The sequence below is a fragment of the Coregonus lavaretus genome (genome assembly GCF_964263955.1).
Source record: "Coregonus lavaretus genome assembly, chromosome: 22".
Taxonomy (NCBI): domain Eukaryota; kingdom Metazoa; phylum Chordata; class Actinopteri; order Salmoniformes; family Salmonidae; genus Coregonus; species Coregonus lavaretus.
In genome coordinates, this window is record NC_140009.1 from 37,018 (window position 1) to 48,502 (window position 11,485).

Genomic DNA, 11,485 nt, shown 5'->3' on the forward strand with positions numbered 1-11,485 from the left:
ACACACACACATGAGCACACCTCTTTTTAAATGATAGCTAGCTTTAGTTCGATGCTTGGTGATGCTGTCGATGCTGTTATTTGTTATTTGTTGCTGGCCTGTGGAAGGCTAGCTAGCTGGAGCGATGGTCAGGTAACGTTAGCTAGAGTCACACAACTTTTACTGTACAACAGCTATTACACATATCCTGTATCAGCCCCAACTATCAATAATATCTATCTGCGGACTGCAGTATCTACACACTGCCCCGCTAGACGCTACACCCCGTGCCCACTGCAATTGAGGGTACTTGTAACAGTACACCACCATTAGCATTATATCCCTACATGCAGGGCCCACTAGCATTATATCCCTACATGCCAGGCCCAATAGCATTATATCCCTACATGCAGGGCCCAATAGCATTATATCCCTACATGCAGGGCCCACTAGCATTATATCCCTACATGCAGGGCTCATTAGCATTATATCCCTACATGCAGGGCCCACTAGCATTATATCCCTACATGCAGGGCCCACTAGCATTATATCCCTACATGCAGGGCCCATTAGCATTATATCCCTACATGCAGGGCCCACTAGCATTATATCCCTACATGCAGGGCCCATTAGCATTATATCCCTACATGCAGGGCCCACTAGCATTATATCCCTACATGCCGGGCCCATTAGCATTATATCCCTACATGCAGGTTCCATTAGCATTATATCCATACATGCCGGGCATAATAGCATTATATCCCTACATGCAGGGCCCAATAGCATTATATCCCTACATGCCGGGCCCACTAGCATTATATCCCTACATGCAGGGACCATTAGCATTATATCCCTACATGCAGGGCTCATTAGCATTATATCCCTACATGCAGGGCCCATTAGCATTATATCCCTACATGCAGGGCCCACTAGCATTATATCCCTACATGCAGGGCCCATTAGCATTATATCCCTACATGCAGGGCCCATTAGCATTATATCCCTACATGCCAGGCCCATTAGCATTATATCCCTACATGCAGGGCCCAATAGCATTATATCCCTACATGCAGGGCCCATTAGCATTACATCCCTACATGCAGGGACCATTAGCATTATATCCCTACATGCAGGGCCCACTAGCATTATATCCCTACATGCCAGGCCCATTAGCATTATATCCCTACATGCAGGGCCCACTAGCATTATATCCCTACATGCCAGGCCCATTAGCATTATATCCCTACATGCAGGGCCCAATAGCATTATATCCCTACATGCAGGGCCCATTAGCATTATATCCCTACATGCAGGGCCCATTAGCATTATATCCCTACATGCAGGGCCCACTAGCATTATATCCCTACATGCAGGGCCCATTAGCATTATATCCCTACATGCAGGGCCCAATAGCATTATATCCCTACATGCAGGGCCCATTAGCATTATATCCCTACATGCAGGGCCCATTAGCATTATATCCCTACATGCAGGGCCCAATAGCATTATATCCCTACATGCAGGGCCCATTAGCATTATATCCCTACATGCAGGGTCCATTAGCATTATATCCCTACATGCAGGGCCCATTAGCATTATATCCCTACATGCAGGGTCCATTAGCATTATATCCCTACATGCAGGGCCCACTAGCATTATATCCATACATGCCGGGCCCAATAGCATTATATCCCTACATGCAGGGCCCAATAGCATTATATCCCTACATGCCGGGCCCACTAGCATTATATCCCTACATGCAGGGCCCATTAGCATTATATCCCTACATGCAGGGCCCATTAGCATTATATCCCTACATGCCAGGCCCATTAGCATTATATCCCTACATGCAGGGCCCAATAGCATTATATCCCTACATGCAGGGGACATTAGCATTATATCCCTACATGCCAGGCCCATTAGCATTATATCCCTACATGCAGGGCCCATTAGCATTATATCCCTAAATGCAGGGCCCATTAGCATTATATCCCTACATGCCAGGCCCATTAGCATTATATCCCTACATGCAGGGCCCACTAGCATTATATCCCTACATGCCAGGCCCATTAGCATTATATCCCTACATGCAGGACCCATTAGCATTATATCCCTACATGCAGGGCCCATTAGCATTATATCCCTACATGCCAGGCTCATTAGCATTATATCCCTACATGCAGGGCCCAATAGCATTATATCCCTACATGCAGGGCCCACTAGCATTATATCCCTACATGCAGGGCCCATTAGCATTATATCCCTACATGCAGGTTCCATTAGCATTATATCCCTACATGCAGGGCCCACTAGCATTATATCCCTACATGCAGGGCCCACTAGCATTATATCCCTACATGCAGGGCCCATTAGCATTATATCCCTACATGCCGGGCCCACTAGCATTATATCCCTACATGCAGGGCCCATTAGCATTATATCCCTACATGCAGGGCCCATTAGCATTATATCCCTACATGCCAGGCTCATTAGCATTATATCCCTACATGCAGGGCCCAATAGCATTATATCCCTACATGCAGGGCTCATTAGCATTATATCCCTACATGCCAGGCCCATTAGCATTATATCCCTACATGCAGGGCCCATTAGCATTATATCCCTACATGCAGGGCCCATTAGCATTATATCCCTACATGCCAGGCCCATTAGCATTATATCCCTACATGCAGGGCCCACTAGCATTATATCCCTACATGCCAGGCCCATTAGCATTATATCCCTACATGCAGGACCCATTAGCATTATATCCCTACATGCAGGGCCCATTAGCATTATATCCCTACATGCCAGGCTCATTAGCATTATATCCCTACATGCAGGGCCCAATAGCATTATATCCCTACATGCAGGGCCCACTAGCATTATATCCCTACATGCAGGGCCATTAGCATTATATCCCTACATGCAGGTTCCATTAGCATTATATCCCTACATGCCGGGCCCACTAGCATTATATCCCTACATGCAGGGCCCATTAGCATTATATCCCTACATGCAGGGCCATTAGCATTATATCCCTACATGCAGGGCTCATTAGCATTATATCCCTACATGCAGGGCCCAATAGCATTATATCCCTACATGCAGGGCCCACTAGCATTATATCCCTACATGCAGGGCCCATTAGCATTATATCCCTACATGCCAGGCCCATTAGCATTATATCCCTACATGCAGGGCCCACTAGCATTATATCCCTACATGCAGGGCCCAATAGCATTATATCCCTACATGCAGGGCCCACTAGCATTATATCCCTACATGCAGGGCCCAATAGCATTATATCCCTACATGCAGGGCCCAATAGCATTATATCCCTACATGCAGGGCCCATTAGCATTATATCCCTACATGCAGGGCCCACTAGCATTATATCCCTACATGCAGGGCCCACTAGCATTATATCCCTACATGCCGGGCCCACTAGCATTATATCCCTACATGCAGGGCCCAATAGCATTATATCCCTACATGCAGGGCCCATTAGCATTATATCCCTACATGCAGGGCCCATTAGCATTATATCCCTACATGCAGGGCCCATTAGCATTATATCCCTACATGCAGGGCCCATTAGCATTATATCCCTACATGCAGGGCCCAATAGCATTATATCCCTACATGCCAGGCCCAATAGCATTATATCCCTACATGCCAGGCCCAATAGCATTACATCCCTACTTGCAGGGACCATTAGCATTATATCCCTACATGCAGGGCCCACTAGCATTACATAACTACAAGCATTATGTCACACGCACACTAGCTAGCTAGTACAAACTATCTAACTAGTACACACTAGCTAGTACACATATCTGATGGTGCCAGACCCTATCAAACACCTATTAGCTATGTTGGTTATGGACTTTGTTTTTTGAATGTATAATCCAACTGCTGTATATGTTAGGGTTAAATACTATATGTTTGTACAATTTGAAATGTTTAATAAAAAATAAATACAATAAAAAACACTCAACTTGGATGCTGGATGTAACTCTGGGCCGGATTCTAGATTCTGGATGTAACACTGCTCTGCGCTGGATGTTGGATGTAACTCTGAGTTGGATGCTGGATGCCTTCAGAATGTATTCATACCCCTTGACTTATTCCACATTTTGTGGTGTTACAACCTGAATTCAAAATGGATTCAATTGATTTTCTCTCACCCATCTACACACAATACCCCATAACGACAAAGTGAAAACATGTTTTTAGAAATCTTTGCAAATGTATTGAGAATGAAATACAGAAATATCTCATTTACATAAGTATTCACACCCCTGAGTCAATACATGTTACAATCACCTTTGGCAGTGATTACAGCTGTGAGTCTTTCTGTGTAAGAACTTTGCATACCTGGATTGTACAATATTTGCACATTATTATTTTTTAAATGCTTCAAGCTCTGTCCAGTTGGTTGTTGTTCATTGCTGGACAGCCATTTTCAGGTCTTGCTGTAGATTTTCAAGCCGATTTAAGTCAAAACTGTAACTAGGCCACTCAAGAACATTCAATGTCATCTTGGTAAGCAACTCCAGTGTATATTTGTCCTTGTGTTTTAGGTTGCTGTTCTACTGAAAGGTGAATTTGTCACAGTGTCTGGTGGAAAGCAGACTGAACCAGGTTTTCCTCTAGTCTCCCAGTGTCTGGTGGACAGCAGACTGGACCAGGGTTTCCTCTAGTCTCCCAGTGTCTGGTGGACAGCAGACTGAACCAGGGTTTCCTCTAGTCTCCCAGTGTCTGGTGGAAAGCAGACTGAACCAGGGTTTCCTCTAGTCTCCCAGTGTCTGGTGGACAGCAGACTGAACCAGGGTTTCCTCTAGTCTCCCAGTGTCTGGTGGACAGCAGACTGGACCAGGGTTTCCTCTAGTCTCCCAGTGTCTGGTGGACAGCAGACTGAACCAGGGTTTCCTCTAGTCTCCCAGTGTCTGGTGGAAAACAGACTGAACCAGGGTTTCCTCTAGTCTCCCAGTGTCTGGTGGAAAGCAGACTGAACCAGGGTTTCCTCTAGTCTCCCAGTGTCTGGTGGACAGCAGACTGGACCAGGGTTTCCTCTAGTCTCCCAGTGTCTGGTGGAAAGCAGACTGAACCAGGTTTTCCTCTAGTCTCCCAGTGTCTGGTGGACAGCAGACTGAACCAGGGTTTCCTCTAGTCTCCCAGTGTCTGGTGGACAGCAGACTGAACCAGGTTTTCTGTGCTTAGCTCTTTTCCATTTATTTTAATCCTGAAAAACTCCATAGTCCTTGCCGATGACAAGCATACCCATAACATGATGCAGCCACCACCATGCTTGAAAATATGAAGAGTGGTACTCAGTGATGTGTTGTGTTGGATTTGCCCGAAACATAACGCTTTGTATTCAGGACATAAAGTTAATTTCTTTGCCACATTTTATGCAGTTTTACTTTAGTGCCTTATTGCAAACAGGATGCATGTTTTGGAATATTTTTATTTTGTACAGGCTCTTTCACAGCCACTAAACTCTGTAACTGTTATAAAGTCACCATTGGCCTCATGGTGAAATCCCTCAGTGGTTTCCTTCCTCTCTGGCAACTGAGTTAGGAAGGACGCCTGTATCTTTGTAGTGACTGGGTGTATTGATACACCATCCAAAGTGTAATTAATAACTTCACCATGCTCAAAGAGATATTCATTGTCTGCTTTTTTTTTTTACCCATCTACCAATATGTACCCTTCTTTGCAAGGCATTGGAAAACCTCCCTGGTCTTTGTGGTTGAATCTGTGTTTGAAATTCACTGCTCAACTGAGGGACCTTACAGATAATTGTATGTGTGGGGTACAGAGATGAGGTAGTCATTCAAAAATCATGTTAAACACTGTTATTGCACACAGAGTCCATGCAACTTATGTGACTTGTTAAGCACATTTTTACTCCTGAACTTATTTAGGCTTGCCATAACAAAGGGGTTGAATACTTATTGACTCAATACATGTAGCTTTTCATTTTTAATTAATTAGTAAAAATGTCTGGATGCTGGATGTAACTCTGAGCTGGATGCTCTCCCCAAGACATCCTGGTCGCTATGCCATACGTCCGGCTCGTTTCACATCAGCATCCACTCAACATCCACTGGAGGGCTTCACCTGGCAGGGGATGTCCAGGAGCTCAACTTTGGTTTTAGAAGTGGGGGGGACAGAACTGTTTTTTTATCCAGTCAGAAAAACACTCCAAACAGCCCCCCTGGTGTCTGGTCCATGTCTTCCTCAGTGTTACAGCCCCCCCTGGTGTCTGGTCCATGTCTTCCTCAGTGTTACAGCCCCCCCTGGTGTCTGGTCCATGTCTTCCTCAGTGTTACAGCCCCCCCTGGTGTCTGGTCCATGTCTTCCTCAGTGTTACAGCCCCCCCTGGTGTCTGGTCCATGTCTTCCTCAGTGTTACAGCCCCCCTGGTGTCTGGTCCATGTCTTCCTCAGTGTTACAGCCCCCCCTGGTGTCTGGTCCATGTCTTCCTCAGTGTTACAGCCCCCCTGGTGTCTGGTCCATGTCTTCCTCAGTGTTACAGCCCCCCCTGGTGTCTGGTCCATGTCTTCCTCAGTGTTACAGCCCCCCCTGGTGTCTGGTCCATGTCTTCCTCAGTGTTACAGCCCTTACTGCATTTTGCCTTCATGATTAATTCCAGGACAGAGGTACAAAGAGAGAGTGTAGCCCAATCACAAGGCATGCCTACTTTTATTTATTTTATTTATTTCACCTTTATTTAACCAGGTAAACCAGTTGAGAACAAGTTCTCATTTACAACTGCGACCTGGCCAAGATAAAGCAAAGCAGTGCGATTAAAAACAACAACACAGAGTTACATATGGGGTAAAACAAAACAAAGTCAAAAAATACAACAGAAATACATATATATACAGTGTGTGCAAATTTAGCAAGTTATGGAGCTAAGGCAATAAAATAGGCTATAGTGCAAAATAATTACAATTAGTATTAACACTGGAATGATAGATGTGCAAGAGATGATGTGCAAATAGAGATACTGGGGTACAAATGAGCAAAATAAATAACAATATATGTCCCACCCTGGGTCGGGGACTCATTATGTTGAGCCAGGGTGTGTTCATTCTATGTTTTCTGTTTCTCTGGTGGGTGTTCTAGGTTGTCTGTTTTCTATGTTTGCCGGTGTGACTCCCAATCAGAGGCAACGAGTGTCAGCTGTCGGCTGGTTGTCTCTGATTGGGAGCCATATTTAATCTGTCTGTTTTTCTTTTGGGTTGTGGGATTTTGTTCGTGTGTGTTCGTGTTGTACCATAGACGTCACGCATTCGTTGTTTATTTGTTTTGGTTCGTGTGATCATTTAAATAAATAGAATATGTTCACTCGCAACGCTGCGCCTTGGTCTCCCTCATTAGACGATCGTGACAATATAGGGATGAGGTAGTTGGGCGGGCTAATTTCAGATGGGCTGTGTACAGGTGCAGTGATCGGTAAGGTGCTCTGACAACTGATGCTTAAAGTTAGTGAGGGAGATAAGTGTCTCCAGCTTCAGAGATTTTTGCAATTTGTTCCAGTCATTGGCAGCAGAGAACTGGAAGGAATTGCGGCCAAAGGAGGTGTTGGCTTTGGGGATGACCAGTGAGATATACCCGCTGGAGCGCAGACTACGGGTGGGTGTTGCTATGGTGACCAATGAGCTAAGATAAGGCGGGGATTTGCCTAGCAGTGATTTATAGATGGCCTGGAGCCAGTGGGTTTGGCGACGAATATGTAGTGAGGACCAGCCAACAAGAGCGTACAGGTCACAGTGGTGGGTATTATATGGGGCTTTGGAGACAAAACGGATGGCACTGTGATAGACTACATCCAATTTGCTGAGTAGAGTGTTGGAGGCTATTTTGTAAATGACATCGCCGAAGTCAAGGATCGGTAGGATAGTCAGTATTACGAGGGCATGTTTGGCAGCATGAGTGAAGGAGGCTTTGTTGCAAAATAGGAAACCGATTCTAGATTTAACTTTGGATTGGAGATTCTTAATGTGAGTCTGGAAGGAGAGTTTACAGTCTAACCAGACACCTAGATATTTGTAGTTGTCCACATACTCTAGGTCAGACCCGTCGAGAGTAGTGATTCTAGTCGGGTGGGCGGGTGCAAGCAGCGTTCGGTTGAAGAGCATGCATTTAGTTTTACTAGTGTTTAAGAGCAGTTGGAGGCTACTGAAGGAGTGTTGTATGGAATTGAAGCTCGTTTGGAGGTTTGTTAACACAGTGTCCAATGAAGGGCCAGATGTATACAAAATGGTGTTGTCTGCGTAGAGGTGGATCTGAGAGTCACCAGCAGCAAGAGCGACGTCATTGATATACACAGAGAAAAGAGTCGGCCCAAGAATTGAACCCTGTGGCACCCCCATAGAGACTGCCATAGGTCCAGACAACAGGCCCTCCGATTTGACACATTGAACTCTATCTGAGAAGTAGTTGGTGAACCAGGCGAGGCAGTCATTTGAGAAACCAAGGCTATTTAGTCTGCCAATAAGAATGCGGTGGTTGACAGAGTCGAAAGCCTTGGCCAGGTCAATGAAAACGGCTGCACAGTACTGTCTATTATCGATCGCGGTTATAATATCGTTTAGGACCTTGAGCGTGGCTGAAGTGCACCCATGACCAGCTCGGAAACCGGATTGCATAGCGGAGAAGGTACGGTGGGATTCGAAATGGTCGGTGATCTGTTTGTTGACTTGGCTTTCAAAAACTTTTGAAAGGCAGGGCAGGATGGATATGGGTCTGTAACAGTTTGGATCTAGAGTGTCACCCCCTTTGAAGAGGGGGATGACCGCGGCAGCTTTCCAATCTCTGGGGATCTCAGACGTTACGAAAGAGAGGTTGAACAGGCTAGTAATAGGGGTTGCGACAATTTCGGCGGCTAGTTTTAGAAAGAAAGGGTCCAGATTGTCTAGCCCAGATGATTTGTAGGGGTCCAGATTTTGCAGCTCTTTTAGAACATCAGCTGTCTGGATTTGTGTGAAGGAGAAGCGGGGGGGGCATGGGCAAGTTGCAGCGGAGGGTGCAGAGCTGGTGGCCGGGGTAGTGGTAGCCAGGTGGAAAGCATGGCCAGCCGTAGCAAAATGCTTGTTGAAATTCTCGATTATTGTAGATTTATCGGTGGTGATAGTGTTTCCTAGCCTCAGTGCAGTGGGCAGCTGGGAGGAAGTGCTCTTATTTTCCATGGACTTTACAGTGTCCCAAAACTTTTTGGAGTTAGTGCTACAGGATGCAAATTTCTGTTTGGAAAAGTTAGCCTTTGCTTTCCTAACTGCTTGTGTATATTGGTTCCTAACTTCCCTGAAAAGTTGCATATCGCGGGGGCTATTTGATGCTAATGCAGTACGCCACAGGATGTTTTTATGCTGGTCAAGGGCAGTCAAGTCTGAGGAGAACCAGGGGCTATATCTGTTCTTAGTTCTGTATTTTTTGAATGGGGCATGTCTATTTAAGATTGAGAGGAAATTACTTTTAAAGAACAACCAGGCATCCTCTACTGACGGAATGAGATCTATATCCATCCAGGATACCTGGGCCAGGTCAATTAGGAAGGCCTGCTCGCTGAAGTGTTTTTGGGAGTGTTTGACAGTGATGAGGGGTGGTCGTTTGACCGCGGACCCGTTACGGACGCAGGCAATAAGGCAGTGATCGCTGAGATCCTGGTTGAAGACAGCGGAGGTGTATTTAGAGGGTAAGTTAGTCAGGATGATATCTATGAGGGTACCCATGTTTACGGATTTAGGGTTGTACCTGGTAGGTTCGTTGATAATTTGCGTGAGATTGAGGGCATCTAGTTTAGATTGTAGGATGGCCGGGGTGTTAAGCATATCCCAATTTAGGTCACCAAGCAGTACGAACTCTGAGGATAGATGGGGGGCAATCAATTCACATATGGTGTCCAGGGCACAGCTGGGGGCTGAGGGGGGTCTGTAGCAAGCGGCAACAGTGAGAGATTTATTTCTGGAAAGGTGGATTTTTAGAAGTAGAAGCTCAAACTGTTTGGGCACAGACCTGGATAGTATGATAGAGCTCTGCAGGCTATCTCTACAGTAGATTGCAACTCCACCCCCTTTGGCAGTTCTATCTAGACGGAAAATGTTATAGTTGGGGATGGAAATTTCAGAATTTTTGGTGGCCTTCCTAAGCCAGGATTCAGACACTGCTAGAACATCAGGGTTGGCGGAGTGTGCTAACGCAGTGAATAACTCAAACTTAGGAAGGAGGCTTCTGATATTTATGTGCAGAAAACCAAGACTTTTACGGTTACAGAAGTCAACAAATGATAGCTCCTGGGGAGTAGGAGTGATACTGGGGGCTGCAGGGCCTGGGTTAGCCTCTACATCACCAGAGGAACAGAGGAGGACTAGAATAAGGATACGACTAAAGGCTTTAAGAACTGGTCTTCTAGTGCGTTGGGTACATAGAATAAAGGGGGCAGTTCTCCGGGCGTTGTAGAAAAGATTCAGGGCATTATGTACAGAAAAGGATATGGAAGGATATGAGTACAGTTCAGGTAACCCTAAGCGTTGGGTAACAATGAAAGAGATAGCGTCATTGGAGGCACCGATTGAGCCGGTCTCGGCGTGTATGGGGGGTGGAACAAAGGAACTATATGAGGCAGTTTGAGAGGGACTAGGGGTTCTACAGTGAAATTGTATAATAAGAACTAACCCAAACATCAATAGGCAAGGCATAATTGACATGGGAGAGAAGCATAAAGCAGTCACAGGTGTTATTAGAGAGCTGCTCTTCCTCCCGGGGAAGGACTGCCCGTTCCATGATCTCGCCATCACGGTTGACAACTCCGTTGTGTCCTCCTCCCAGAGTGCGAAGAGCCTTGGCGTGACCCTGGACAACACCCTGTCGTTCTCCGCTAACATCAAGGCGGTGACCCGATCCTGTAGGTTCATGCTCTACAACATTCGGAGAGTACGACCCTGCCTTACACAGGAAGCGGCACAGGTCCTAATCCAGGCACTTGTCATCTCCCGTCTGGATTACTGCAACTCGCTGTTGGCTGGGCTCCCTGCCTGTGCCATTAAACCCCTACAACTCATCCAGAATGCCGCAGCCCGTCTGGTGTTCAACCTTCCCAAGTTCTCTCACGTCACCCCGCTCCTCCGCACACTCCACTGGCTTCCAGTTGAAGCTCGCATCTGCTACAAGACCATGGTGCTTGCCTACGGAGCTGTGAGGGGAACGGCACCTCCGTACCTTCAGGCTCTGATCAGTCCCTACACCCAAACGAGGGCACTGCGTTCATCCACCTCTGGCCTGCTGGCTCCCCTACCTCTGCGGAAGCATAGTTCCCGCTCAGCCCAGTCAAAACTGTTCGCTGCTCTGGCACCCCAATGGTGGAACAAGCTCCCTCACGACACCAGGACAGCGGAGTCACTCACCACCTTCCAGAGACATTTGAAACCCCACCTCTTTAAGGAATACCTGGGATAGGATAAAGTAATCCTTCTACCCCCACCAAGGATCGG